Here is a 16,911-nt window from a genome sequence, read left to right on the forward strand (position 1 = left end):
ACAAGGCACGCAGACAAGAGAGCGCACAGCCCCGAGAACCCTCGAGACCGTACGCTCACACAAAAACCCGACAAGAACGGGAGTGTCAGAGCTCTGTCACAAAACCAAGAAATAAACAAGACTGAAGTGACAGAACCCTGACAAAGAGTGCCTAAAAAGATTGTGGAAAACAATGTTCCTCAATGTCAAATTGCAAAGGCTTTATAATCTCATCATCTAAAGTGCATAACATCATCAAAAGATTCAGAGAAGCTGGAGAAATTTAGGTGCGTAAGGGACAAGGCCGAAGACCTTTATTGGATGCGACACTGCATCACTCATCAGCATGATTGTGTCAATGACGTTACTAAATGGGCCCAGGAATACTTCCAGAAACCACTGTCGGTAAACACAATCCGCCGTGCCATCTGCAGATGCCAACTAAAGCTCTATCATGCAAAAAGGAAGCCAAATGTGAACATGGTCCAGAAGCGGCGTCGTGTCCTGTGGGCCAAGGCTCATTTATAATGGACTGTTTCAAAGAGAGAAAAGATCCGAAAAATAAGTCAAAGACGACCACAAACTCTTCCTATATCAGGCAAGAATGGGACCAAATTCCAACACCAAAACTCCAGAAACTCATAACCTTGATGCCCAGACATCTTCAAACGAAAAGGAGATGCTACACCATGGTAAACATGCCCCCGTCCCAACTATTTTGAGACCTGTAGCAGGCATCAAATTTGAAATGAGCTTATTTTGTGCATAAAATTGTAAAATTTCTCAATTTAAACATTTGTTAGGTTATCTTTGTTCTATTGTGAATAAAATATTGGCTCATGTGATTTGAAAGTCTTTTAGTTTTCATTTTATTCAAATTTAAAAAACGTCCCAACTTTTCCAGAATTAGGGTTGTAGTGTGTGTAGACCAATCACAACAGACTGGGCCATCTGACCAATCAGAGCAGAGCAGGCTCTCAGAAAGGCGGGGTTTAGAGACAACGAATCCTTGACACTGAGAGAAAAGAGCTGATGCTGCAATGAATAAATATATGAAAATATGATCAAATTAAAATGTTTGTTGACCTTGGATGCATGTAAATCTATTGTAGGAGACTCCAAAACAAAATTAGGAACCTTTAAAAAAAATAGGGCACTTTAAGCATGCAATGTAATGTGCTTCTGCATACATGTTAAAAATGCAGCATGCATCAGTCCTAACATGCGTTATGCATTACAATCAAACACATTTTGGATCAGAATAGCATGCAAAATGGAGCTTGACTCTGCTTTAATTTACTCTAAGTGTGTTTCGGGCCTGATTCTCCCAAGGCCACTTACTCAAATTACTAAAAATAAATGTTTTCTGCGTAATTATACAGTGTGTGATGAGATGAAATGAGCGTGGCTTTTGTGATGCGTGTGAGTGTGTGTTTGTGTTTTGAGGGGAGGAAAGTGATCAAATTTGTGGCATCGTATGATTAAAACATGATGGTCCGTCAGACTGCACTTGTTATTGTACGTGGAGGCCTAAAAATAAAGAGCTAAAATAGAAAAGAGCTTTAGGGCTTCTAGAAAACATCTGAACACAAATACTCATATCTCATTTCATCTTCTTTCTTTTCGCATGCACATTTTTCATGCATTTGACAACACATCTCTGAAGAGCCGGTCAGAAAACGACCTCAGCTGCTTTAAAGTCACACACTTCACTACTTCTTTCTTTCCGATGTGATGTCTAAAATGATCAGCATCTCTGTAAGAAAGAGCAAATCAATGTGATTTACTAATTAAACTTGCAAGATGCTCCTGTATATTATACATTAAACACACTGGAATTAGTTGTAAAAATGCCTTAAATAGTTTGAGAGCACTGAAATTACCTGAGGCTTTTCGTCTATTCAACAGCTTAAACTAAAACAATATTTATAGAAATTCAATGGCTTCTCAAAAATTTCAAACATTCAGTATATGTTAAAAACACACCAGCTGTGTGTGTGTGTGTGTGTGTGTGTGTGTGTGTGTGTGTGTGTGTGTGTGTGTGTGTGTGTGTGTGTGTGTGTGTGTGTGTGTGTGTGTGTGCGCATGCAGAGGTCTTGAATTTTCTGAAGCCATTAACAGAGTTATTTTCTTGAAGTGGTGTGTGTGTGTGTGTGTGTAAATGGTGAAGAAATGAACAGAATGAGTTCATTCAGTGCTTGCCTTGCGCTCAATACACCATTTGTCCCCTGTAGAGTAAACACCGGCACTGGAATCCCTCTAGTGTGGTATTGCAGGAGTAACGCAGCAGTTCATCACCGTGTCCGGCTCTGAAAATCCAAACAGCCCTAAAGGTCTCCAACAGAACTGCACTGTTGTGGGCTGATGTGTGAGAGCGGCTCCAAACAGACTGAAAAGGCTTTTGTGGCTGTAGATGCCAAAGAAACGGTCTGTGAGGCGGAAAAACTATGAAGGAAATGACAACTGGGAAACTGAAAAACAAATACTGAATACAAACAAACACATACCACCAGAACATAAAAAAAATCTCTTTTCATATTTACAATAATGTTAACACTAAGCCATCCATTCATTCATTCATTCATTCATTCATTCACCCATCTATCATCCATCCATACATTCATCCATTCATACATCCAACCATCCATCCATATATTTATCTATTCATCCATTCATCGATCTATCCACCCACCCATTCATTCATTCATTCATTCATTCATTCATTCATTCATTCATTCATTCATTCATTCATTCATTCATCTATCATCCACCCATCCACTCATCCATCTATCATCCATCCATCCACCCATCCATCCATCCTCCCATCCATCCATCCATCCTCCCATCCATCCATCCATTCATTCATTCATCCATCCATCCATCCATCCATCCATCCATCCATCCATCCATCCATCCATCCATCCATCCATCCATTAATAATTCATTCATTCATTTATCCATCCATCCAACCATCCATCCATCCATCCATCCATCCATCATCTATCCATTCATTAATTCATTCATCCATCCATTTATCCATTCATCCATCCATCCATCCATTCATTCATTCATTCATTCATTCATTCATCTATCATCCATCCATCATCTATCCATTCATTAATTCATTCATCCATCCATTTATCCATTCATCCATCCATCCATCCATTCATTCATTCATTCATTCATTCATCTATCATCCATCCATCCACTCATCCATCTATCATCTACCCATCCACCCATCCATCCTCCCATCCATCCATCCATCCATCCATCCATCCATTAATAATTCATTCATTCATTTATCCATTCATCCACCAACCCATCCATCCATCCACCTGTTCATTCATTCATTCATTCATTCATTCATCTATCATCCATCCATCCATTCATTAATAATTCATTCATTCATTTATCCATTCATCCACCCATCCATCCATCCATTTATCTATTCATCCATTCATCCATCTATCTACCCATCCATCATCCATTCATCCATCCATCTATTTATCTATTCATCCACTCATCCATCCATCCATTAATAATTCATTCATTCATTTATCCATTCATCCACCAACCCATCCATCCATCCATCCATCCATCCACCTGTTCATTCATTCATTCATTCATTCATTCATTCATTCATTCATTCATTCATTCATTCATTCATTCATTAATAATTCATTCATTCATTTATCCATTCATCCACCCATCCATCCATCCATTTATCTATTCATCCATTCATCCATCTATTTACCCATCCATCATCCATTCATCCATCCATCTATTTATCTATTCATCCACTCATCCATCCATCATCCATTCATCCATCTATTTTTCTATTCATACACTCATCCATCCATCATCTATCCATTCATTCATTTATTCATTTATTCATTCATTCATTCATCCATCCATCCACTCATCCATTTATCCATCCATCCATTCATCCATCTACCATCCACCCTCCCATCCATCCATCCATCCATCAATTTATCTATTCATCCTCCCACCCATTCATCCTCCCATCCATTCATTAATAATTCATTCATTCATTTATCCATTCATCCACCCATCCATCCATCAATTTATCTATTCATCCATTCATCCATCTATCTACCCATCCATCATCCATTCATCCATCCATCTATTTATCTATTCATCCACTCATCCATCCATCATCTATCCATTCATTCATTTATTCATTCATTCATTCATCCATCCACTCATCCATTTATTCATCCATCCATTCATCCATCTACCATCCACCCATCCACCCTCCCATCCATCCATCCATCCATCCATCTATTTATCTATTCATCCTCCCACCCATTCATCCTCCCATCCATTCATCCACTCATTAATTTATCCATCCATCTATATTTAATGGTGCCTCAATTTGCATTTTGCTGGTTTTCTCTTGTTTTTGAAATTAAGTGTTCATAATTTCTTTGTATGACAGCTTGGCCAAAAATGACGTAAATTAGCACAATTTGGCATGTTTCACTGCGTTATCACATGTTATGTGTTGTAGATTAACTAAATGTGTTCATGTGTTGTAGATTAACTAAACTAAAACCTAAAAAAGATCTTATGATGTAGACATCTTATTTGCAATATTAAATTTATAATATTCTTTTAAAAGATAAAAAGAAATGACAGTGTTGTGTATTAAACAAAAAAATATTTTACTTAAATATTAATGCAATATACATATTTCACTACAGACATTGGGTAAACAGTTTTAATCAAATACAATAATATATTTTTAATGGTAAAAAATGCATTTAATTGCAAAATAAGTTCTCTCTAAATTATTATAATTAGCTTTACATAAACAGTAAAAGTCTGTGATTATTCCTCATTTAAAGCTCTTTGTGTGTGTGTGTGTGTGTGTGTGTGAGGGGGCTCTGAGGTTAGATGTTATCTAATCTCTCTTCAGCTACTGTGTTTAAGTGTAATTATAGAGTTGAATCGCACTCACACTCTTCTTCACACCTTTGAAGTGCTTCACAGATCAAGAGACGGCCCTTAACAGCCCTTAATGGAGCGTGAATCTGCATCACACACATCCAGAGCAGCGCGAGAATGAGCCTCGCTGTGAAAACACACACTTCATTTATTTATGTAAATGACTGAGAGTTACAGCAGACAATGAACATAATCACACGACCATCACATGTGGTGTTATGATTCACACGTCAACAATACACAAACACAACAGTCACATGTAGGACAGAAAACAACCTTCATTCGCTCGCTTACTTACTTAAGACAGAAATGTGAATAATTAACAAGTCTTTAGTATGTTTCTCCTGAGAAAGAATTCCTCAGCAATCTCACGTTTCTCCTATAGAGTTACAGAAGGGATAATGTGTCAAATCTGAGCTGCTTTCTACAGATCTCTACTTTTACTGTATGATAATTATTCAGCTACAACAGAGCAATAAAATGCTCCTCTGGGCACAAACGTTCACCCGTGCAAAAAAAATGACAATCTCTTTGGTTATCCAGCTGGTTATGCAACACACCGGTAATTAGCAGAAGTGTCTTGTCTCAACATGCATGGCCAGATGAAACCAAACGCTCTTACAGTAATTATGTGAATCTTCTGTGATTGCTCAGGGATCTTCTGTCACGCCGTTCCTAAAACACATCCTGTGAAACATCTCCAGCACTTCAAACACGCCGTTATAATCTGCTGCACTGTAAAAAAATGTATTTGGTTCAGATAACACAACTTGAGTTTCTGCTGATTAAATCAATCGCCTTCATTTTATTGACTCAATTTTTCATTTCAATGAACTCAAAATTTTAAGGCAACCAGGTAACTTACTTTTTTAAGTTAAACCAACAATTCTTTTTTACAGTGTGACAGCACTTAAAGAAAGAACACAGTTTTTTTCACATTACTTTTATTCATGTAGAAAACACTTTTATTCAAAGTGACTTAAACAACTTATTATCATAAGAAGCCAACAATATTAGTAGCACCACAATACTGAATACTGAATATAATTTCATCAACAAAAAAAAGTAATAATAATAAACAATAAATAGTCAAGCAAAAATAGGCTAAATAAATAAATTCTTTGGAAAAAAGTGTCTGCTAAATACGGAAGAGGATTAGGGCCAAGCAATAATAAAAAAATAAAACCATCTCGAGATTAAAGTTGTTAAATTTTGAGAAAAAACTCGTTAAATTTCGAGAAAAGGGTTGAGATAAAATGTTGAGAATAAAGTAATTAAATTACGAGAAAAAAGTCATTAAATTACAAGAACAAATTAATTAAATTATGAGAAAAAAGTTGTTAAATTTCGAGAAAAAAGTCGACATAAAATGTTGAAAATAAAGTCATTAAATTATGAAAAAAAAGTTTTTAAATTACGAGAACAAATTCGTTAAATTACGAACATTCTTGTAATTTAATGAGTTTATTCTCAACATTTTATTTCGACTTTTTTCTCGAAATTTAAAGAGTTTTTTTCTCGAAATTTAACAACTTTAATCTCAAGATGGTTTTATTTTTTTATTATTGCTTGGCCCTAATCCTCTTCCGTTGCTAAATGAATACACTATAGATAAATAAATAAATAAATAGATCCAAACAAAAAACAAATAAATAAAGTTATTGGGAATAAATAAACAAATCTATTTTGGAAATACATAAATAAATAAATAAAAGATGTTTTGGAAATAAATAAATAAATAACACGTTATTTGGGAAAATAAACAAACATATTTTGGAAATAAAAAAAGTTATTTTGAAAATAAATAAATAAATAAAACAAAATAAATAATTATTAAAATAAATAAATTATTTTAGATAGATAGATAGATAGATAGATAGATAGATAGATAGATAGATAGATAGATAGATAGATAGATAGATAGATAGATAGATAGATAGATAGATAGATAGATAGATAGATAGATAGAAGATTTGGTTTATATAGTTCATCATATCTAGTTCACCTCGTGTTGAGTGTCATAAAGAGAAGCTATATATCACACTATACGCTCTTGAGGAGGTCAGTGTCCCGAGCTTCAGAAGCATTTGTGTGGGGAAACCAAACACCTGGAGGAAGCCCTCGTCCTGACGTCACAGCTGTGAGGCTTTTGTAAGCGTTTAGATATGATTACTGCACTGAAGTAAAGGAGACACACGGATGGTCACTTCCTCTGTTCTCCAACAACAAACTGATCTCTGAAGTGTCCCTAGAGTCTCATGCAAACTCTCTCTCTGTCTCTGGAGACGCAGCGTTCTGTACAGGATAATTTTCCCTCTGTCCTCATTCCCATGTAATATAATGCACAGCACCAAATGTTTCTCTTTTCCTTTGTTTCTTGCTATTCTTTTCTTATTATCCCATGCATGTTACATGAGCACACACACACACACACACACACACACACACACACACACACACACTGGCAGTCGAGCTCAATAATCAGGTAACGTCACCTTGCTACACTTGAAAAACATTTTCTTACTCAATAATTAAATATTTTATTTGAATCAGTGGCACAGACGTCATGCAGGCAGAACTGACTTAAGCATTTAATGTCATCTTATCTTGTCTCAATTTCCAAGAAAATAAAATACAAGTCCAAACATCACTGACAGTCGCTGTTTATTTTGGACCGATGCCACATCTTGATCAATAAGACTTTAACTGCAGAAAGAAATACAGTTTAAACACACTTACTCACATATTTACGGCACATGAGGACATAACTTAGACTAAACTAGATAAAATCAAACACTAATCCTAAAGAATTGTTTTAATTAAGAATTATTTATTTACTTTTACTTTTATATTTATTTATTTATTTATTTATTCAATTTTATAATATAATATTTTAATTTATATTAATATCATTTTTTTTTCATTTACATATCACTTAAAATAAATTTATTTTATCTATTATTATTATATTATTATTATTATTTATTTGATATATTATTTATTATTTATTATCTATTATTTATTTGTTCATATTTGATGAGTAAAATTATTATACAAATAATATAAATTTTATTATATATAATATATAATATATATATATATATATATATATATATATATATATATATATATATATATATAATATATATATATATATATATATATATATATATTCTAGAATTATTCTAGAATTATTAATTCTAATTATTCTATTCTAGAATTATTTATTTACTTTTACCTTTACATTTATTTAATTTTATATTAATATAAAAAAAAATTCATTTACATATTGCTTAAAATAAAAAAAATATTATTTATTCTCATGTTTATATTTATTTGATGAATAAAATTATTATACAAATAATATATATAATATATATAATGCACACTCTAAAAATGCTGGGTTAAAAATAAGCCAAGTTGGGTTAAATATGGACTAACCCAGCGGTTGGATTGAATGTTTAACCAAACTTGCGGAGTAGTTTTATTTTACCATTTGTTTAACTATTGTTAAAAAATACTGAAAAAAACATTTTTTAAATTGCTTATTAATAAATGTTCACGTAGTTCACCTAAGTTTGTGATGGACATGTTGGGAAAACAAAGAAACTAAAAACAAGTTTTGTCTGTCCAGTTATTCCAGCTGTAATGAGCTTTCTTGTTATGACAGTCAGTGATGGACAGTCTTATTTCACATGTCCCTCGTCTCATATTCCTGATTCTCCATTGTCTGCTCTAAACAAATGCAGAACTTCTAAACAAAGACTGTAATCCTGAAGGACGCAGAAGGTTGAGGTTAAATAGATGAGCTTTAACCTGCTTTCAAATCCACAACAGCTCAGTCCTCCAAAACAAACCCAGATTTCAGTACCAAAACACTCCACCAAACACTGACCGATGCCCAGAGAAACAAGCCACTATCAGCAGCACTGTCAGGCTTATCTTGATACCGTGTCCTAAATACTCATCCTATCTCCATCTCTATCTCTCGCCTTCATTATTGTATAATTGACAACTGCAGGCCTCCATTAGCCTGATATGAGCAGCTCAAACAGTCAAACGTGCAATAATGCAGAAACGGCAGATGACTATGAAAGAAATCTATAATCTTTATATAAAATTGCATCAATGGAAAGTATGGAAATTACAATTCAATGCACAAAAAAAAATATATATATATATATATATAAAAAAAAAATATATAAAATAGAAAGTGGGGGAGAGAATTAGATCACATATACCTATAGATAAAACGGGTAGAGAAAGAACAGGTATAGAAAGAAAGAGAAAGGGTGAGAGACAGAGAAAAGAGAAGGTAAGTGTAAGAGAGAGAGAGTTGAGCCCATTGTGTCGTGATGTTGTTGTTGTTGGACTCAATGCCTCTGCAGGGAACATTCATTGTGTGTGTGTGTAAAGTCTGACCTCATTCAGGTCCGGTGGTCATTGTCCTGAGCGAAGAGCCCAGCAGGAGAGACCCGTCCTGGGCTCCGAGAGGCCCACAGCGGCCCGGGACAGACGTCTGAGCCTGGGGGCGGCGTGTTACCTGGTGAGAGGTGTGTGAGTTACTGTCTCAGGAGTAAAATCAAACCTTAAAGACTTCAGCTCTTTACCACAGACTGTGATTGTTTTTATACATAAACCACAAATCAATAAGTTTGCACTAAATTTTGGATAAAACTCAACTGAAGTTTATTCTTTAAACAACTGCCACTCAGAAAATGCTAGTAAACTTCACAATTTATGACAAAGAAACATTGAGTAACGCATTAAAATAAACATGAAACACTGAAATAGTATTGTCTTTTAAAACATACTGTAATCTGTAGAATAAATGTGTGCAAAATAACTCTTTTTGGCCTTTTAATGTAATGTGTAATCCAAAATGTGTGTACATAAATTATATATATATATATATATATATATATATATATATATATATATATATATATATATATATATATATATATATATATATATTTTTTTTTTTTTTTTTTTAATTAAGTGTCCATGAAAGCTATTTAAAAGTGTTTTGAATACAGAAGCAGTTGTGTGGAAACTCCATATATGGACATGGTAGCATAAATTATGCTAATTAGTTTTCTTACAGGAATGAAAATGTCACAATATTCCTCATTTAAATAATTTCCTGCCTAAGGCATATGCACAATAAAGGAGTGGGGTAACCTTGAGTAAGTTAGTAGTGTGTTGAAAGTGGCGGTGATGGTAAGGGGCATGGCATTTCCCAAACACGCATGAAGCGCTTGACCAATCACAACACACTGCTCCAGCTGACTAATCAGAGCAGGAGGGGCTTCATAGTTGTGTTACTGATAGACTGGGAAATATATATACATAGAATTTCAAATATTTTTTAATTATTATTACAAAAACGGTTTTGTCTGGAATTGGTTTTGTATTAAAAAAAAAGTTGTCGACCACATGAAATCTATGAAAAGTGTTGCATTTTGAATACAGGAGCAGTTGTGTGGGAAGTCCATAAAAGGACATAGTGGACTAAATTATGCTAATTACTAACTGCATCCAAACACTCCCTCATATAAAATAAACTGGATTCCTCAACATTAGCACAAATGAATGAATGCTCAAACAAAAATATGAACTTGTTAGTTATGTTAGTTAACATTAGTTAATGCAATTTACTAACATTTACTGATTTATATTACAGTATGTATTAATCTTTGCTGAAGTTTGTTCAATTGTTAGTTCATGTTAGTTCAGGTTCATTAAAAAATATTAACTTTTGATTTTTACAATGTTTTAAATGTTGAGATTAACATTAACTAAGATTAATAAATTCTTTAAGAAGTCAATAGATCTTAATCACAGGACTGGCGCCTCCGTTTCCGTCGGGTTGCACATTGACCGGCTGCACTACATGAGCGGCGTCACCTCATGACTAAGACTGATCCGTTTCTACTATCAGACTCTCATACCGTGACACTTGGTCCTGATGTGACAGAACGACGGCCACGAGGACCTGCTGCTTCCCACCTGAGCCCAGAATAAAAGATCTCCTGACCAAACGCTGGTGTTTAATCGTGCACGAGTATGTGTGAGCGCCTGAACACGTACAGTCGACTTTATCTCTGTTAAACACACTGACCTTTGACCTGTGGAATCCTCCAGTCAAATAGGTTTCCTTAAAGGACTCCTATTATGCTTTTTTACATGTTCAGCTTTCTTTAATGTGTAATGTTGCTGTTTGAGCATGAAAAAGTCCCTTCGGTGGGAGTTTTTCTCTACATCAATGTCAGTGTTTCTGAACTCTCTAAAACGTCTCTATTGTAGTCTTGAGTTTTCTTCCAGGAACGAACACGTCACAATATTCCTCATTTAAATAATTCATGCACAGAATAAAGGGGCGGGGCCTGGTTGAGTTAGTTAGTAGTGTGTTGAAACTGCCGGTTATGGTAAGAGGTGTGGCATTTCCCAAACACCAATCACAACACACTGCTGTGTTGACCAATCAGAGCACATTGTGCCTTTCAGAAGGAGGGGCTTAACTAAACAGAGCGTTACTGACAGACTGGGAAGAGAGGAGCTGCAACAATAGAGAATATGTGGAAAATAATCAACATTCAAGCATGAAAACCTGTTCTAGTAGAGCCAAAAACACAATCAAGACTTTAAAATGGGCATAATAGCTCCTCTTTAATAGACACATGCACAAAACACAGTTTTTAGGAAGGTTTATTCGTTAATCTCTCAATCATTATGTTATTGCATTGCATTATTTAAAACTACAGAGCTTTGATCATAACGAAGCAATTAAATACTTAGTCTACTCATCTTACTAAGATATTATTGGCGGATCTAGAGCGACGACTGATATTTATATGCATTTTATTTTAAAGTAGTCAGCTATACTGTTATAAAGACCTCTTTGATTTACATTATTATCGGAATTTCATCTTCATTTTTAGCATATCAGCAAATGCATCAAACGGCACTTTTTTTCTCAGTTTGGGCCTCTGAATAAAACTGAGGTGTTTTTGTCCTCTTTGATTATCCAAAGCACATATGCAAACTTGTTTTCTTTTTTAAAAATATTTTAAGTTTCAATAAACCTTAGATTTTTCTGACTTTTCTCAGGCTTTATAGGGTTGTAAAAGTGGTATTTTGGTGGCTACTATGGTAACTTTTTTGTATATGGGACTCTTCATACCTCGCTCTGAAATTATAGGGTTGCTTTTTTCTTGCACACATTTACATCCTTATTTTGGTGTTCAGTACACGTCAGAAAATGACCTATGACCTTTCGAAAATCGGAGAAAGAATGCTGAGAAATTTCTTCAGTGACTTCTAAATACATCAATCTGGACAAGTTATTAGCTTGAAGAATTCCCAGAGACGCTCTCATGTTAAAAACAGCTCAAAATGACAGCCACATTTTTACTGTATACTAAATATAATCCACCTGTCCTTCAATACACACCCCTCCTGTCTAAACTGCAAGAGGTAAATAATAAAGGAATGCTTCTGAACAAAAAATGACACTTTTAAAATGCATGTCACACAACTTAAATCTTTCAACACTACAGTCCTCACCACCCATGTAAACAGGCAAAGAAGGGCCTTATTTCATCAACCCCTCATCATAAATCAGCTGTCATTCAAAGTCATAGCTGCTCCCGAGTTATGAGAACAATTATTTAATAATATTTCCTCATGCAAACGCTTAACAGCATTGGATGTGTGACAAGCCCGATCTGAAACCTCCTGGACCGATGATGGATTAGTTGCGTATAAGACACACAAACATGCAGGATATTACATCGTATTGGGTCTGATTACGGAAATGCATCAGAAAACCAGTTACGCATTTGTGCACTAAAGCTTCTCCTGAATTCTCCTCTCAAGCGTAAAAACAATGCAAGTGAGCGGGTTTGACAGGTGCGGTGTGTGGAATGTAAAAGTTTTGCAATGCTTTTCAGTTCTGCAACACACACAAATACACACCCAGATTGCTATGTGTGTGTGTGTGTGTGTGTGTGTGTGTGTGTGTGTGTGTGTGTGTGAATGTATGCATGAAGCCTGGGAATCCCTTTAACGAACAATAGATTATTATGATCAACCTCTGCAACCACAATGGACATCAGCGATACAGCCTTAATTAAATGAATATCACTTAATGGAGCTCTTAATTAAATATCAATGTTTCATCTTAAATTCATGAGGAAAAATAAAAACAGACACAATTGAGTCAATTGTTGTCATACAGTAAGATTATAGGGTATTTTTATTTCCATGGTCCACTTTAGACATTCTACTAAATAATTTTGCAACTAAACGTCAACTAGTCTTAGTGACTTAATATCAGCTAAAACTTTATTTTGATGCTCCCCAAAAGGCATTTTACTGAATAAGAAACTTTGCAACTACATGTCAACTCTACTAACCCGAACCTGACAGTCTACTGCTTATGTGAATCATCACTGGCCTCAAGATTCAATTCGATACGATTATCATGTCAACGTTTCGATTCGATCCTCAATTTTCAATAATACTACACATTTTCATCAATGAATATAAGCAGTCAGATAAATGACCTCCCTTTTATTTTATCTACTCCAAGAAAGTTCACTTCCTGAATGTAGCAAACATCAAACAAAACTGAAGTCTGAACACAGCAGATGACATGAGCATTAAGAACTAAAAAACACTTGTACATACTAAAAGAGCATGAAACTGTCAAGTAGTGTTACCTAAATTACAATAACACACACACACTCGCATGCACGCACATGCTTGCTCGCACGCACACGCTCCCTCTCTCTCACACACACACACACACACACACACATTTATTTGTTCTAATGTTGATTTTATATGAGGGAGTGTCTGCATGCAGTTAGTAATTAACATAATTTATGCAGCCATGTCCATTTATGGACTTCCCACACAACTGCTCCTGTCTTCAAAACACTTTTATATATTCATAGATTCATGTGGTCGGCTGATTTTTTATACAGAACCAATTCCAGATCAAGCAACCCGTTTTTGTAATAATAATTGAAATATTTGAACTTCTATGTATATATACATCCCAGTCTGTCAGTAAAGCTCTGTTTAGTTCCTGTCTCTATGAAGCCCCTCCTTCTGAAAAGTATAATGTGCTTTGATTGGTCGGCTGGAGCAGTGTGTTGTGATTGGTCAAGCACTTCAAGCATGTTTGGGAATGCCCCGCCCCTTACCATAACTGCCAGTTTCAACACACTACTAACTCAACCAGGCCCCGCCCCTTTTTATTGTATATGCCTTGGGCAGGAATTATTTAAATGAGGAATATTGTGACGTGTTTGTTCCCGGAAGAAAACTAATTAGCATAATTTATGGCACCATGTCCATATATGGACTTTCCACTTTTGTGTTTCGCCTCTGTCCGCCATTTTATGCTAGCGTGAGAAGCGCGTATGCGTCGAATGACATCAGAGAAGGTTATAATTGATTATTACTACATCGATGCAGAACTGTCCACGTCCGCATCGCAATGCATCGTAGAAACGACTAGTTTTAACACCTCTGCTACCAATAGCCTACTCTAATGAGAGTTAGATGACATGTATTAGCAAATTAATGAGACTTAGGGAAACTCTTTATGTTAGGGTCTTTTAACTAGTTACTTATTAGCATGCACTAGAATATTGGCTATATTATTCAGCATGACCTTATTCGACATTATTAATCCTACCCACTACCTAAACTTGATGTGTTCCCTATACTAAAGTGTTACCAGAGTTAGTTTACATTCAGTTTCAAAGTAGGCTACTTATAGTTACCTGAAGGACTGTCGAAATAACCAGCTCTAAAATGAATGTGAACAGCGGCTCAGATCATTTGATGAGAAATGTTTGAGTTCACATTGAGATCTCTGACTTGGATTGCAGACTTTGGTGGGACATTATTGAGGTGAAATGAAACTCATTTGCTGCCCTTTTGCTCTAATTGCTTTCTAGACGACAATAATTTGAGATTAAAGAGATCTCGTTTGTGATTTTTAAATCTTGCCAACCAAAACATGCGTGTCTATATATCCGATTACAGATTAAGTGCTTAAACGGACCCTTTCTTTCTAAAAGTAAAGCTGACTCAGCACACCTGTCATCGCAGCACTTATTTTATTGGTCAGCTCCCTCAGGATAATGTGTGCAAGTATTCAAGCTGTCAGATATAGTAATCTTTAAAGCCTTTAATTTCATATCTGATTTTTGGAAGGCAATCGGCTGCATGTTATCTGAGCGCCGCCTGATCGAGCAGAGCAAACGGCAGAATCCAGCCATGTAATAGTTTGTGTAAGTGTTTGTAATTGGTTTCCACTTGAGATTGTGAGCAGCTGTATCTTATCAAACTGGGTTTAATGGCACATGAATCAGCGCAGCGTTCGGCTGGCACTGCAGGAGAACACTCTGGTAAAGTCTTGAGACTGGTTGGTGAACCTCACCCTGCGCCGTGACTCACCTGTGAAGGTACCGTGGGTGGATCGAGTCGGAGACGCTCTGTCTACAGACTTCTGGACTTGTGATAAAGTTGTTTTCCTGTTCAGTTTGACATGATTATGTATTTGAGATGCAGATCCAAGGCATTTTGCAGCAGTTGAGGAGGTTGCATGAGTGTGTTTTGTTTTGAGGCTTTTTCCCCATAAGAAAGAACCATAATAAAAAGATCTTATAATAGTTTGAGTAAAGAGAAAATCTCTCACTTCTCCTATGACATGTCAGAAGAAACTATGCTCAGATTTGCAAAGATGCACGGTAAAAAATGATTTTCGAATTTGTAAATAAGACAAAGATGGAGCATTTTTACAAGACAATAAGACATAATGTATAATGCATTGTAAAGGTATTTATAATGTACATTATAATGCATTATATCTTTTCATAAATAATTGTATTTAAAGTTAAAATGCATTCTAATATATGAAGATTCTGAAATTGGTTGTTTGTCATGTGTTTTAATGCACTATACTTTCTAAGTGCATGTTCAATGATTAGATTAAGTATTATAATGTATTATAACTGTGGTTAATTGTTCATGACAACATTATAAGGTGCATAACATTTACATTATGCCTTGGGGCATTTGTATTAACATATTTTTTTCTAATGCATTATACATAAAGGCTTTAAGTAGTGTTACCAAAAATACTATTTCAGTATTTCTACTACAACATTTCACATTTAATTTAATGTGTTAGTTGTTTTTGGGTCATTGACAAATGAGATTTTTAAAGGTGTTAAAAAAAATATAATGGAGATATAATTAATTTTGAAGTTTTATTAAGTGTTAACAATGAGATTATGTGGTTTTTATAATCAATTAACACTGCTTTTGTCATTTTTTAAATGATGGACAAAATTTGTCACCCAAAAAATTCATTCGATTTAACCAAAAATTTCGGTTTTACCGAATGACACTTTTGGTTATACCAAATGACAATATTTTCAAACAATGCTAACAGGCTCATATGTATTTAGCTAGCAAAAGGAAAATCAATCATTTATTATTTAGTACAAGTTTTTAAAATATTACAACATTTTCCATGTTTTATAGCGGTTGCACCGAATGACCTTATGTTTCGGGAGATGCGTATGATCAAGTGAAAACATGAATTTTTTAAAATAATTAAGAGAGAGTTAATTACTTTGCTTCATGATCATGTGGTCCTTTGCAGGTGTCTCACATCCTGTCACATGATACTGACCACATGACTTGATCCAAAATGGTGCCTTTATATTGGTTACTCCGAATGACATCAATGGAATTCATTTTTCCAGACATTCTTTCTTATAACAAATCAACGACTTCTACACAAAATTTAATAGCATTTTGCACTATGTTGATATATGATGTTATAAAATCATGCCAGAATAAAAAAATATATACATTTATTACATTTTAAGATATTTTAATCACAAATTAAATGGCTTTATTGACCTTTGGACG

At 34.8% G+C, this 16,911-nt stretch overlaps 1 long non-coding RNA gene across 1 annotated transcript; it reads right to left on the reverse strand.

The window, feature by feature from the left end:
• Positions 1-2,306: 2,306 nt before the first annotated feature.
• On the reverse strand, positions 2,307-5,589 carry LOC137003630 (uncharacterized). Its single transcript, XR_010892013.1, has 3 exons — positions 5,570-5,589; positions 4,961-5,074; positions 2,307-2,424 (listed from the first exon to the last, which is right to left on the reverse strand). It is a non-coding gene; the product is annotated as an uncharacterized lncRNA (long non-coding RNA).
• Positions 5,590-16,911: the final 11,322 nt, after the last annotated feature.

This window comes from Chanodichthys erythropterus, chromosome 16, assembly GCF_024489055.1.
Source record: "Chanodichthys erythropterus isolate Z2021 chromosome 16, ASM2448905v1, whole genome shotgun sequence".
NCBI classification, from domain to species: Eukaryota; Metazoa; Chordata; class Actinopteri; order Cypriniformes; family Xenocyprididae; genus Chanodichthys; species Chanodichthys erythropterus.